At 45.9% G+C, this 13,647-nt stretch overlaps 1 protein-coding gene across 5 annotated transcripts in view; it reads left to right on the plus strand.

Annotated features, from left to right (window-relative positions):
• Window positions 1-13,647, plus strand: part of FGD4 (FYVE, RhoGEF and PH domain containing 4) — a 195,045-nt gene that overhangs the window by 70,503 nt on the left and 110,895 nt on the right. The window contains exon 1 of one of the 5 annotated variants that reach the window (XM_056797377.1): window positions 10,239-10,380. The exons of 3 other annotated variants lie outside the window; for them this stretch is intronic. The gene's annotated coding sequence lies outside the window, so the exon portion shown is untranslated. Of the gene's footprint in view, window positions 1-10,238; window positions 10,381-12,050; window positions 12,077-13,647 lie in introns of those variants that run through there. One more of the 5 variants, XM_056797376.1, reaches the window with a different exon arrangement.

A 13,647-nucleotide genomic window follows, 5' to 3' on the forward strand; every position in this document is an offset into this window, starting at 1 on the left:
TCCCTTTCCAGCTTTCCTTCCTCCTTCCACTTTTCTCCATTTAATTGAACTGTGCTTGGTTCATTCTGTACATTATTGCCCGACTGAAAAGATCCTCTTTCCCTCTTTTTGCTTGTTAAATTCCTTCCTTTTCTTCCTTCAAGAACATCCCTTGGAGACCTCCTCCCTGCCCCCACCCAGCCCCCGGGCAGCTCTTTTTAACACACTAAATGGGTTCTATAATTAGACATCACAGGTATCTTTGGGTGGCTCTTTTCCCAACTAAATTGCGACCTGTAAGAAAGCAAGGAGGAGGCGTGGTGGAGAAGGAAGAAAGTTGGCTCTGAGTCAGCAGATTTGAGTTTGAACCCCCCGCTAGGCCAAACCTTCAGTAATTGTCACCACGAGTGAGCGAGTCGCCTCATCTTCCTGAGCCTCAGCTTCTTCATATGTAAAATGGGGTTGGCAATTCATATATTCCCTGGCTTACAAGGTAGTTCCAGGAAAACACTTTCACTAAAACTTTAAGCTCTACATACTGGGGTCCTCCAGCTCCCAAAACAGGGCTTCCTCTGCCTGTCATAAATGTCTGTTGGACTGAGCTAGTTTAAGTTTAGGTTTTCCCTTTTTAATGAACAATTCCTGTGTACTCTGCATAAGGTCAAACCTCTGCTCCATTGACAGAGGACTTGAGAAGAAACGCATGGGAGAATGCTGAACTTGGGCTCAGAAGACCCGAATTCAAATCTTTCCTTGGTCACTTAGAAACTGCATGATCCTGGGTAGGTCACTGAATCCCTCTTGGTCCCCATGTTCTCATCTGGAAAATGGGGGAGATAATAATGTTGGTGTGATTAGCAAAGGAGATAAATTAAGAAGCACTGTGTAATCTTTAAGGTGCTATTTAAATCTTAGCTTTCGTACCATTATTTACATAGGCATCCCTTGTATTATTGCATATTGCTTTATTTCACTTTGCAAACATTGTGATGTTTACCGATTGAAGGTTTATGGTCACTCTTATGCAAGCAAGCCTATTGGCACTGTCTTCCCAAGAGCCTGTGCTCACATTGTCTCAGTCACCTTTCGGTAATTCTCACAATATTTCAAACCATTTCCCTATTCTTCTGTCTCTTATGGTGATCTGTGATCAGTGATCTTCGATTTTACTATCACAATTGTTTTGGGGTGCACAAACACACCCAGATGAGACAGTTATGTGTGTTCTGACTGCTCTACCAACATGTTCTTCCCCATCTCCCTCCCTCCCTTCATCTCTCTTCTCTGTGTCCCTCTCTCTCTCTCTGTATCTCTCTCTTCTGTCTCCCTCTCTCTTTTTTCTGTCTCTCTGTCTCTCCCCCGTCTCTCTCTCTCTCTCTCTCTCTCTCTCTCTCTCTCTCTCTCTCTCTCTCTCTCTCTCTCCCTTCTTTCTCTTTCCTTATCTCTCTCCCTTTCTGTCTCTCTCTCCCTCTCTCCCTCTCTCTTTCTCCCCCCTCCCCCCCTTTCTCTCTGGCTCCCTCTTTCTCTCCCCCTGTCTCTCTCCCTCTCTCTATCTCCCCCTCTCTCTGTCTCCCTCTTTCTCTCTTCCCGTCTCTCTGTTTCTCTGTCTGTCTCTTTTCTTTCTGTCATCACCCCCCCCCCTCCCCTGAGACCCAAGGGCATTGAAATTGGGCCAGCGAATAACCCTACAACCCTACAACAATCTCTTTTAGGTTTTTGAGTGAAAGGAAGAGTTAATCAATGTGGCAAACTTTATTGGTGCCCTAACTTAAGAAATGACCACCCCAAACTTCAGCAACCACTACCCCGATAAGTTAGCACATTAACACATTGAGGCAAGGCTCTCCACTGGCAAAAGAGATTATGACCCATTGAGGGTTCCGATGATGCTTAGCATGTTTTAGCAACAAAAAAAATTTAAGGAATATGCATTGGTTTGTTTTTTTATTTTTTAGAAATTACTTTTGTTTAGAAATTATTCTTAGTTTTTAGAAATAATGATAGACTACAGTATAGTATAAATATAACTTTTATATATAGTAGGAAACCAAAGAATTTGTGTGACTCAGCTTTATTGTGGTGGTCTGGAACCAAAGCCACAGCATATCCTAGGTATGCCTCTATACAATATATTAACAAGTCAAGAGAGTATTTTTAAAGGTTTTTAAATAATGTTCATTAGGAGCAAATTGAAAGAAGGCATCTAGGTGGTGTAGTGGAGAGAGAGTCAGGCCTGGAGATCCTGGATCTGCATTCAAACGTGCCCTCAGATACATCCTACCTACAATACCCTGGGCAAGTTCTTTAACCCCAATGGCCTAGCTCTGTGTTGGCAAACCTATGGCATGCATGCCAGAAGGGGCTACTTCCATTCACCTCTCCATGCACACCTGAGGACATTCCTCACTTCACCTGCCACTCTAACCAGCAGCCCAGTAGGAGGCCTCCTCCCTTCTCTGTCTGGGGTAAGGTGGGGCTGGCAGGGCTTCACATGCAGCGGGAAGGTTGCAGTTTGAGCACTTGGTCTCTAAAAGGTTCACCATCACTGGCCCATCCCCTGCTGTTCTATTGCCTTAGAACTAATACTTAGTATTGTGGCTAAGACAGAAGATAAGAGTTTAAAAGGGGGAGGAGGGGGGGACATGGATGTTTATAGATTTATTTACCTGAGTTAAACAAGCCATAGTTCTTGGGCAGTGAATGAGCTTAACTGTAAGCTCGCTGGAAGCTAGGGCTAAAAAGGGAAATTTCAGGAAAAATGGCTTGTTTTCTATCAAGAGCAAGCATACACATATTTTCCAGTAAAGACAACTTCCTATAAAAGAACCTGGAATTTATCATGTAGGGCCTGGTACAATGAATATTTAGTGACATCGTGGGTGGAATACATAACCACTGTTTCATTAAAGGTTCAGAAACATTGTTCAAATGCTAGATTTAGGGGCTGCAGTGATGTAGTCTGGGTGTGTTGATCTTTGTAATAGCTAGTTAGTGTTTCTCTAACATTTTAAGATTTGCAAAGCTCTTTATCCTCACTACATCTCTAGGAGGTAGGTGCTATTATTATCCATCCCCATTGTATAGATGAGGAAACAAGAAAATCTAGAAGAATGAATAGTTAGCATGGCAATTCTTACTTTCCTTGGATCTATCTGGTGCCTTCAGGGAAAAAAGAGCTACCAAGTGCTGGGTTTATAATTCCAGGAATCCATCTTCAGATAAGTACTAATAATAGTTAATGTTGTCTTTTGGGTTGAAGTGAGAGACATTCCTCAGACTTGAGGTGGTAGCAAAGGTCTTTTCGGCATTATATCAGGAAAAACTCACTAATAATTTGGGCTTCCAAAAGTGGAATGGCTTGTCTCGATGAATTTCTCCTCCTTGAAAAGCTTCAAAGAAAAGCTTAACATTCTTCTGTTACAGTTAGGGCATTCTTTGTGTGGGGGCTTGACCTGTGTTAGTGAACCTATGGCAGGTGTGCTGGAGGGGCTGCTTCCCTTCCCCCTCTCCAGGCCCACCTGAGGACAATTCTTCCATCACCTTCTATCTCTGCCCACTAGCCCAATGGGAGCACTTCTCTCTGCCTGGGGTAAGGCGGGGGTGGTGTAGTTTGGGTACTTGGTCTCTAAAAGGTTTGCCATCACTGGGCTAGGCTAAATGACTACTTAGGTCCCTTCTAAATGTCAATTTCTTTAACTTCTTCTGCTTCACAGCTAGACTTGAATTCTTTTCTTGCATAGCAACTCAAAAGAAGGGTCTAAACTTTGACCAGCATTCTCTAGAAGGTAGAGATTGGAGAAAAGATCCTTTTTAGAGTTTGTAGTATTTTAGTCATGGGCAAAGTTTACTTTAATCAGGTTCTATGGATTTAAGTTGGATCTTTTATATTACATCCCATTTTAAACACTTAGTTGTCTGTCAAGGTTTATTTGGAAGTTAGTTGTTGACTTTTGGTCAAGATGGCTAACTAAACTGAAGCAGAGTGTTCGACTTGCATTTATGGCAACCTGGACAGAAGACAGAATCACAAAAGCAGTTGCAAAAGGATATCTCTTTAATCAGGACAAGAGAGACCACACCGAGCCACTGAGATAAGTACCCTGCTGAAAACTTGGGGCTCTTCTTTCTACGTAGATATATCATCAAAGAGAAACCAGGGGCTGGTTACTTAGGGGCTTGGGAAAGAGGTTGTAGCCCTGGGCTATGGTGCCTGGGAGCAGACTTGGCACTCTACTCTCACCAGTCCCATCCTGGGTGTTCAGTGAGTGCCCATGGCTCTTCATTCAGTCTGGGACAAAGGATCAGCCTCAGAGTTTCTTGAAGGCCAGTCCCCCTGGGATTAGGTAAATTGGGGGTTCCATAAAACAAGGTTGTGGTGTTTGAGCTAGTGATGCTGCCATCTCTGCAGAGGTGGCTAATATTGGGTCTTGCCCTCTACCGAAATCTCTGGCATCTGGCTTATTCTCCCGGTGCCTTGGTTTCGGCCTTGAATCAATCCTATGTTTCATTTTCCTTGAAAAGTTCTGCCCTGGGAGTTTGTACTTGACTGGGGAGACCTTAGGGAGCTATTGGCTTTGGTTAAGCACAAAAGTGAAATGGCCTGACTTGTGTGTTAGTTATATCACTGTGTGGAGGACAGATTAGAGATGGGTCAATCGGGGAAAGTGAAAATAAGACTGACTCTAATGATTGGTTGGATTTGCTCGAGCCTGCATTTGTTCAGGGGTTTCTGATACATAACAATAATCTTTTGCAACTAAAAATTAGAACTTAAGAAATGGGGACTGCAGGAACTGCACCCCCAGGGCCTGGACTGAGAACAATCCTAGGAACCTTTCCTGAGAAGAAGATCGGTTATCTCACTGGGCAGGGCTCCAGAGGTTTCCCGCTATTCTACCTGCCCCTCAAGCCATAATCTTGTTCTTTCTTTTTCCCTTCCTCATCTTTCCAAGAATAAAAGCTGGTGCCTTTCTGTAGCAAATGGGCTCCTTTCCTCAGGAGGGGGGTTCTTGCATGGAGGCTTGGAGGTTTCCAGGCTCAGGAGCTTGTTCTGTTGAGAAGAATATATTGAAATATCCTTTGCTTCTTCCTCAGTTTCTAGTGTCTTTTTCCCACTTGGTTTGACTTTGCTCTGGTGGCATCAGACACTGGGGAAAATAGTGGGTTGACAGAGCCTACTTCACTAGTTCAAATGATAGAGGCCAGACCTAGAGTAGTAGTTGTGTGAGGGGCAAGAAGGTGATGGATTTTAGAAATATGGGAATAGAGTTGCCTCCACTTGGCAACTGATTGGCTGTAAAGGGACGAGGGAGTTGAGAGTGATTTTAAGGTAACGTAGCAGATAACTAGCATGGTGATTGTCAACACTCAGGCACTGTTGAGAAGTCAAAAAGGATGAAGATTGAGAAAAGATCATTGGTCACTTTGGAGAGGGTTTCAACTGGGTGAAGAGGTTGGAAGCATGATTGCATGTTATGAGAGGGAAGCATATGTAGATAGAGCCTTAGATAACTTTAAAAGATTGTTAGAAAATATTGATCTCTTTTGTTTGACTATATCATCAACATTTCCCTTAGGCAGCTTTTTTTTCCTAGACAGCTTTTCATTCTTCCCTTCTTTTGAAGAGTGATTGTGAATGACTGGAAAGTATTATATAGGATGATAGTCTAAGGGCTCGTGGGACCAAGTCAGGCTTTTTCAAGAATTTGTTTTTTAAAGAATATGGAGGACTTAGCAGGTTTGTAATAATTTGTGCCTGGCCAGGGCAGAGACTTCAGGTGGGTGAATGTGGGAGACAGAAGTTGGAGGAGGTGTAGTGTAAAGGATAATTTTAGCATTGTCACCTAAACTATATTAATTATTTGGTCACTGTGGATATCCCAAATAAAAAAAAATACCCAAGTCAGCTGGAAATTTATGGTTATTTAATTAATATAGTGGAAAGAAATTAAGAAGAAGGGAGAAGGAAGGGGTATAGGATTTCTCCTGCCTGGCTAGTGCCAGGGGGAAGATTAGAGGCTCTAGGAAGGTAAAGTATGGACAACAAAGGAGGAAGGAATCATCCTGAACTCCAAGAGGGCTCAGCCAAGATGCCTGAACCTGAATTAGCCCAAGGGCAAACTCACTGCCAAAACTCAGACAAATAGCTGCCACCACACCAAGATGTCTGAACACATAGCAAGCTGCCAGCTGCCACCTCTCTGGGGAAAGAGGCCAAAGAGAGGAAATGATGTGCCCTATATAGATGGTTTTACATCACTTTCCTGCATCTCATCTGTACCAATGTTAGCTTAACTTGACTTAGGACAGCCCAGGGGTCTGTCAGCTGTTTCTGCACATGTCTGTTGAAGGCCATCTTCTCAGACACTTAATCCTTGAGTATGGTGCAGACATTCCTGACCTTGTTAAACTAAGTAGGGTGGAGAAATGTAGAGTTCCCAAGACTTGATTCTGATAGACCAATCATCTCCATTGTTACAAATCAGGAAATAGCTAAATCAAATCTTCTAAAGTATGGTCCGAGTAGGGTGGAGTAGTTTTAAAATTCACAGTAGAAAGAATAAGGAGTTAGGTTGGGGACCCTAGCAACACATAGGAAGGGGAGTTTCTTGCATACTAGAGAGGTGAGAGCCAAAAAGCAGTGACTCTGGAATTGAGGCTCCAGGTAAGGAGCTGCTGCATGGAATAAGAATAGAGAAGAGGCTGGATTTGCATCAGCAAAGCCAGGAGAAGCGTGACCAGGAGATGTGACAATCTTAGATTGCTCCTTTCCATTGCTTGCAGTAGTAGGGGACTTGGGGACTTGGAGTAGGAGATAAGAATCAATTTCTATCTCCCCATGTTAACCTTTCTCCCTCTATGAACTTTGACACATAAGAATGGAAAGAGGAGTCACAAGCCAAGAGTGTGCTAACTCTATTAGTTTTATTGAATGTGAGCAGAAAAGAGTTATCGTCTCTTGTGCCTTATCCTATCTTTTAGTATAATGCTTGACCCATAGGAAGCATTCAATTTTGTAGTATTAGATATTCAAATAGAATCTTTCAAGAAGACTGATGGGTCCTCCATCATTGGAAGGCAGATGATGATAAAAAATGTATGTAGTACTTTAAGGTTTATAAAGAACTTTATTGATTCATCGCTTGTTTATATGGTTATGAGTTGGGGTTTTGGTTTAAAAAGAGTACTCTGTTACAAAAATAAATAATATGGAAATAGGTATTGAGTGATAATACATGTATAACTCAGTGCAATTGCTTGTCAGCTCCAGGAGGGAGGAGGGAAAGGGGGAAGGAAAGATCACGAATCATGTAACCTTGGAAAAATACTTAAAAATAAATACATTTAACTTTAAAAACCCATATTTTATTTTTTAATTCAAAGATATTTTATTTTTCCCAATTACATGTAATAATTTTCAACATACAGTTTCCAAAATCCAAACCATTTCCCTTGTTCTCTTCCCTCTCCCTCCTCAACGCAGAGATGGTAAGCAGTTTGTTCTGGGCCATACACGTACTATCATGCAAAACACACTTACATATTGGTCACTTTTGAGAGAGCACACACTCATATCTGACCAAGCTCCAAAATAAATACATAATACAAAAATACACTGATGCAAAAGATAGTCTGCTTAACTCCTTATCTGACTCCAGCAGTTCTTTTTCTGGAGGCTGATAGCATTCCCTGTGCCAAGTCCTTCAGAATTGTCCCAGTTCCTTACGTTGCTGAGAGCAGCTAAGTTTTCACAGCTGATCATCATTCAGTATTGCAGTGACTGTGCAGTGTTTCTCCTGGTTCTGCTCATTTCCTTCTGCATCAGTTCATGTCGATTCTTCCAGCTTTTCCTGAAATCATCCTGATTATCATATCCCACAGGTTGTTTAGCCATTCCCCAAATGATGGACATCCTCTTTATAAACTGACTTGTTAGCAGTGTTGCTGAAAGGGATTTCAGTTCAGGAAGGACTCATTGAACCCTGGGGCCCTTTCTAAGCAGACGGTTCTACATATCTGGATGAAGCATAGCAGCTTTGTTTTCAGTTTAGAAATAGAATCGATATCTTATGTTTTTCCTCCGCAGAACCAGTTCATACTAATTCATTCCATTAACTGACGTGACAAGACAAAAAAGCAGAGCCACTGCCCATTTCAATAGACTTGCTAGTATGTTCATTTAGTTCAACCACTAGCTTTTGCATTTTCCTCCCCTGTTCTAATTGTGTCCCACCCTGCACCCCCTCCCACCCATACTCTCCTCTTTGCAAGGTTGCCTACTCTCATACTTTGTACTTGCTTGTTGGTTGTAATACTGTCTTGTGAGTACTCATTCTCGGGAGGATGGAAATAAAAGTCTTTGTCACACTGAGGTAGAGTGGTCTTTCCTCTCAGCCTTTTTTAAAAGCTCCCCTTCCCTCCTTACCCTGCTGTGGTGGTTTTATTTATTTTTTAATTTTAATATTTTCACATGGTTCCCACATCTCCCTCTCCTCTTCCCTCCCCCCTCCTGGAGTTGACAAGCAATTCCAATACATTATACCTATATTTTTGTTCATCCTATTTCCATATTATTCACTTTTTGTAATAGAGCAATCTTTTAGAACCAAAATCCCCAATCATATAATGGTATAAACAAGGGAGAAATCACATGTTTTTCTTCTGCGGTTCTGCTCCCACAGTTCTTTCTCTGGATGTGGAGAGCCTCTTCCTCATAGGTCTCTCAAAATTGTCCTGGAACACTGCATTGACACTAATGGAGAAGTCTGTATTACATTTGATTGTGCCACAGTGTATCAATCTCTGTGTACAATGTTCTCCTGGCTCTGCTCCCCTCACTCTGCATCACTTCCTAGAGGTTCACATGGAATCCCTCCACTTTATTATTCCTTTGAGCATCCCATCACCAACAGATAGCCCAATGTGTTCAGCCATTCCCCAATCGAAGGGCGTCCCCTCATTTTCCAGTTTCCTGCCATGTGGGGTTTGTGTTGAACTTTGCATTTATTCATATCACATTTCATCTTATTGTTCTAGCTTGAATCCCGGTTATATTCTCTTCTATGTGCGTAGCTGCTCTCCCAACCTTTGCTGTGTGCTGACATAGTGAACAATCTGTTTCTACCTTTGTCTGATCAACAAAAATGGCCCTCAGGCGGGCCAAGGGCAGACCCCCAAGGCACACCACTAGAGACCTGCCAGTGGATAACCAAGTGTCCACCTTAGTTCTCTTCCCACTGATGGCCTTTTTCATGACAATGTTGAAGAGGCTCTAACCGCCCTTAAGCCAGCGTCACTGCCCTGCGAGGTGCCAAGTTAAGATGACTGCTCCAATGCGGGCCTTCTGTCCAGGCCAGGCCGGGCTATTGCTCGGGCATTAGCCTTCCTCAGAAGGGAAGGGGACTCAAAGCACTTGCTTTAGTCGAGCCCCACCCATCCTCTTCATCTTAACACTGGAACACCTTCGCATCCGCGGACTTGTCTGGCCGTCCCTCCGTCCGGCTGGCCTGGAGCACGGTGTGCTTGGCTTTCTGCCCTTGTCCCGTTGCAAGAGAAGATTTTCTGGCTCCCGGGCGGCCCTGGGTTCCGAAGGCTAGTTCACACGGCTTTCTCCTGGCCTGCCCACTTCATTAGGAAGACTTATTTAGCAACTATGGCTTCCGGTCAGCTGGAAGACTTCGGCTGTTTAACCGAAATGACTTTCGCTCCGTTTGCAAACTTGGCCGGCAGTGGCCGCGGGTTTGCAGGGGGTCAGTGAGTTACCGGGAGCCGCACCTTCTTCTGGACTTTCTGCAGCATCCAGAGTGCAGATGGCAAAACTGAGCCCCCAGAGGCGGGCTCTTCGGTGTAGAGCTTTGGAGGGAGGGAGGCCGCCCCCTTTCCAGACCTTTAGTTCCGGGACCCGCCCCCTCGGGCCCCCCCCCCCCAGCCTGCAAAGACCGGCCCAATACCGGGGAGCCCCTGGCTTGTGAGGCTCATCCAGCAGTGACTCCCCGCGACACAGTGAGGTTTCTGCTAGAGCGCCCTCACTCCCACCGACCTGGTAGCCCTGGAAAGGTCGGCTGGGACCGGCCGCCCCTTTAAGGGGTAAAGCACCTGCCAGGCAAGCGCAGTACCGCCGAAGTACAAAGAGCCATTGTTACCCAATGACAGGAGTTCCACGTTCTACCAATAGGCTCCGAGGGCCGGTTACCATGGCACCCACCATCTGCTGGCTCCCCGCCGCCCGAATGTGATTATCCTGGCTGTGGTGGGAACTGGGCAAGGCCCGGGATCTATGGGTGCTATGTGAAATTCCCTGCCCTGCTGCGGGCTCCCCAAAGGCTCCCCGCGGCTCACCGGAAGACCAAGCGAAGGGGTTTTCCAGCTGGCCGAGGAGCAAATGCAGCTTTGATCAGGCAAGTAGCGGCGGCCGAGCCTCTCCACCGCCAGCGCCAGCGCCAGCACCGGGTTTGGTCCTTCCAAGGCGAATCCTGGGAATCTGGAGTCAGCCAGCAGGACCGAGGCAGGCAGGCAGGCAGGCTCGCTCCAGGCTCCGCGTTCTTCTCCGTTTCCAGGCAGAGCTGGAGACTGACTCTTCCCCCTCGGTGGTAAGGCTGCTTGGGCTCCCTTCTCCCCCTCCCCGCAGCGATCTGCCGAGCTTCCTCGTTGTTTTGAGGCAGTTTGCTTTGGCAGTGGCTTTGCCCAAGTTTCTGAGCCGGGAGCATGTGGCAGCCCTGACGGAGAGGAGGAGACCGCGCTCCCTTTGTCCCCCGGCTCCCCAGCCCTGGAAAATGTGTTTGCCCTCAACGGGCGGCTCGCTGACCCTTGTCTGGGCACTTCGGGCGGTTGGGTGACTTTTCTGGCCCTGGTGAGGCCGCCAGACAGATGCCCTTGAAACACTCGGCTGTAGCCTGCCGGCTTCTCTTCCAGCCACATTGTTTCTTTGCTCTCAGCCACGCGCCAAGGGCATCTGGGGCTCACTGAGGCTGCTGCCATGTTATGGGCGAGCCGGGAAGATGGGCTCCCTGATTGCGGGGGGCTGCTCTCCTCTTGGGAGCCCCCGGCGTCAGGCCAGAGTGTAGGAGAGTCGGCGGCCAAATGAGCCTCCATTTTGGGAACTTAGCCCACCAGAGAAATGTTAAGAGCACTTGCCGGCGGCCGGGACTACTTAGTGGGGGGCGGGGCGGATTCTCCTTGAAGGCGGCGGAGTCCTCCACGCCTAGTTTTGGAAGGCTTAAGGCAGCCAGCTGGTGTGGGATGTTCAGGTCTGCATGCACGCGTGCACACATACCCTTTGGAAGAGATTCTGCCCCCCGCCCCCCCACCCCAGCTTTGTCCTTAAAATTGGCATTTACTACTGAGTGGGAGTCCTGCCAGCCCAGGTACCACGGAAGCCTCAATCATGTGACACCCAGATTTTCTGTTCTTTGTCTTCCAAGTGCCCCAAAGCTGGCGAGCGGAGGGGGTGACTGCAACGTGGAGGTGGCCATTTGGGATGTCTTTATTTGGCTGGTCAATTTGTGGCCTTTGAGCTCGTCAAAACTGGGGGGCTTTGAATGGCTTTTTACTTGCTCCTTACTCAGTCCTACTCACGAGGCTACCCTTCAGAATTTCCTTTTAAAATGGGTTTTCAGGCCAGAGAGTCATCAGAGTTGGGTGCTGGGTACCGGCTTGATTGCATTCCTCCTTTTAATAGAGTCCGGATTTTCATCTTGAAGAGTCTTACTCGGTAAGAAGGCAGGGCACGGCTAGGTGACTTGGGGGGTCGAGAGCCAGGCCCGAGGCAGGAGATCCCGGGTTCCAGTGTAGCTGTGGGAGCCCGGGAGCCCGGGAGCCCGTCATGATGGTTTCTAAGAGACCTTGAAAATAGTTGGTATTCATCAACTGCCTGCACAACATTTTGTTGAGGGTGAGGGGAGGTTGGAGCGAGGCCTTCCTGTCATGAGCCATTGTGGAGTCTGCCTGCCAGGGATAAGACTGCCCAATGGCATGGCCCATCTGCGAGCCTCCCATTCCTAGTGAAGTCTATTATTCTTTCTTCTTTGTTGGTGAAGTCTATTAAAAGTGACATAAGATGGAGTATTTATACTCTGGAATGAAGGATTGCTCTCAGAAGGTCAGTTTCTTTTTCTGAAAGAAGTTTGGTGGTAGTAGATGGGGAATCAGTAAACTGATCTTTTTAATTCTTTGTTGTCATGCAGTTATTTCAGTTGGATGCAACTTTTCATGACCCCGTTTGAGGTTTCCTTGGCAAATCTTGTGGACTGCTTTACCATTTCCTTCTCTCTTATTTTATAGATGAGGAAACTGGCAGCCAGGGTTAAATGACTTGCCCAGGGTCACACAGCCAGGAGGCCAGATTAGAACTCCAGTCTTCCTGACTTCAGGCCTGGGGCACTTTATTCTGCCACCCAGGTTTCCTTCTTTCTAGTTCTAGAATGATCATCTTGCTTTACTTTAAAAAAAAAAAGTTTATATGGTCTCTACTTCTATGTGTTTTTGTTTCCCTGTTTGAATAGAAGTTCCCTAGGAGTAGGAATTGTTTCATTTTTTAAACTGTTTTCTCCACCACCTCAGATGATGCCTGGCACACAGATGGTGCTTAATAAAAGCTCGGTGATTATTGGTCAACATCACTGGAGTAAAAATGTATCCGAAGTCCTATGCCTCAGTATTCCTGTCTGTCAGAAGTGTCCCGATAGGGTTTCTTACCGAAAAATGGCATTTTGTCTGACAAACTGTATTGTTCTTCCTGAGTATTTTCAGACAAGTATTTACAACCAGTCTTTTGTCATTCAAGTTGTCAGTTAATTGTACAAATATTGTGCAGGATTTCGAGTCCTGCAGTGGCTCAGGAAATAACAAAGAGCCCCAGCCATTGTTGGACAAGAACAGACCATCCTTTCTGCTTTTTGCCTTTGACACATGATTCTGGAATGCTTGTGCCTGCTGCAGCTAGTGAAGTAGTCTCCAGAGGGTGGCCGGGGAGGGGAACTCTCTTCCTGGGTCTTCCCCACTTGAGAAGGAGGGGGCCCCCATGTCGAGGGGTCTTGTTTGTAACCATGCTCCCACTTCAGTGGTGATCTTCCTTTTCAGAGGTTGGGCTCAATTCACCCCAGTGTATTTTGGGAGCTGACCGAGTCCTGAGAGAATGAATGTGGGAGGAAAAGCTGCTGACTCCTGTTGCTCAGGCTCAGAGATTTGCAAGTCTGCTTTGGGATCCGGCTTGCAGTCAACAGAGAAATGCCTGAGCTGCTCACAGGGCTGCACAGCTTCATGAAAGAGCTTCCTTCCTTCCATTTGGGGGGACAGTAGCTGGTCTCTGAAATGTTCAGGATAAATGGCAAGAATTGTCAGAAAACTGCCATCAGGCAAGCCTTTATGAGGGGCTTGCTAATGGATTTAGCGTCGGCCATTGTGGTCAGCAAAAGGACTATATGAAGAAAGGAAAAATAATTCTAGGGGCCTCCAAGAGGGATTCAGAGTAGACAGAGAGTAATCTCAGAAGGGGGAGGGAAGGAAAAGTAATACCATTAAAATAGCAGCTACCATGTTCCAGTCTCTGTATTAAGTGCTTTTAATCCTCAAACAACCCTGGTAAGGGCTATTATTAGCTCCATTTTACATTGAGGAAACTGAGGCAAACAGGTTAAATGACTTGTTTAGGGTCACACAACTCAGGCCCAT

The sequence above is a fragment of the Monodelphis domestica genome, chromosome 5 (assembly GCF_027887165.1).
Source record: "Monodelphis domestica isolate mMonDom1 chromosome 5, mMonDom1.pri, whole genome shotgun sequence".
NCBI lineage: Eukaryota > Metazoa > Chordata > Mammalia > Didelphimorphia > Didelphidae > Monodelphis > Monodelphis domestica.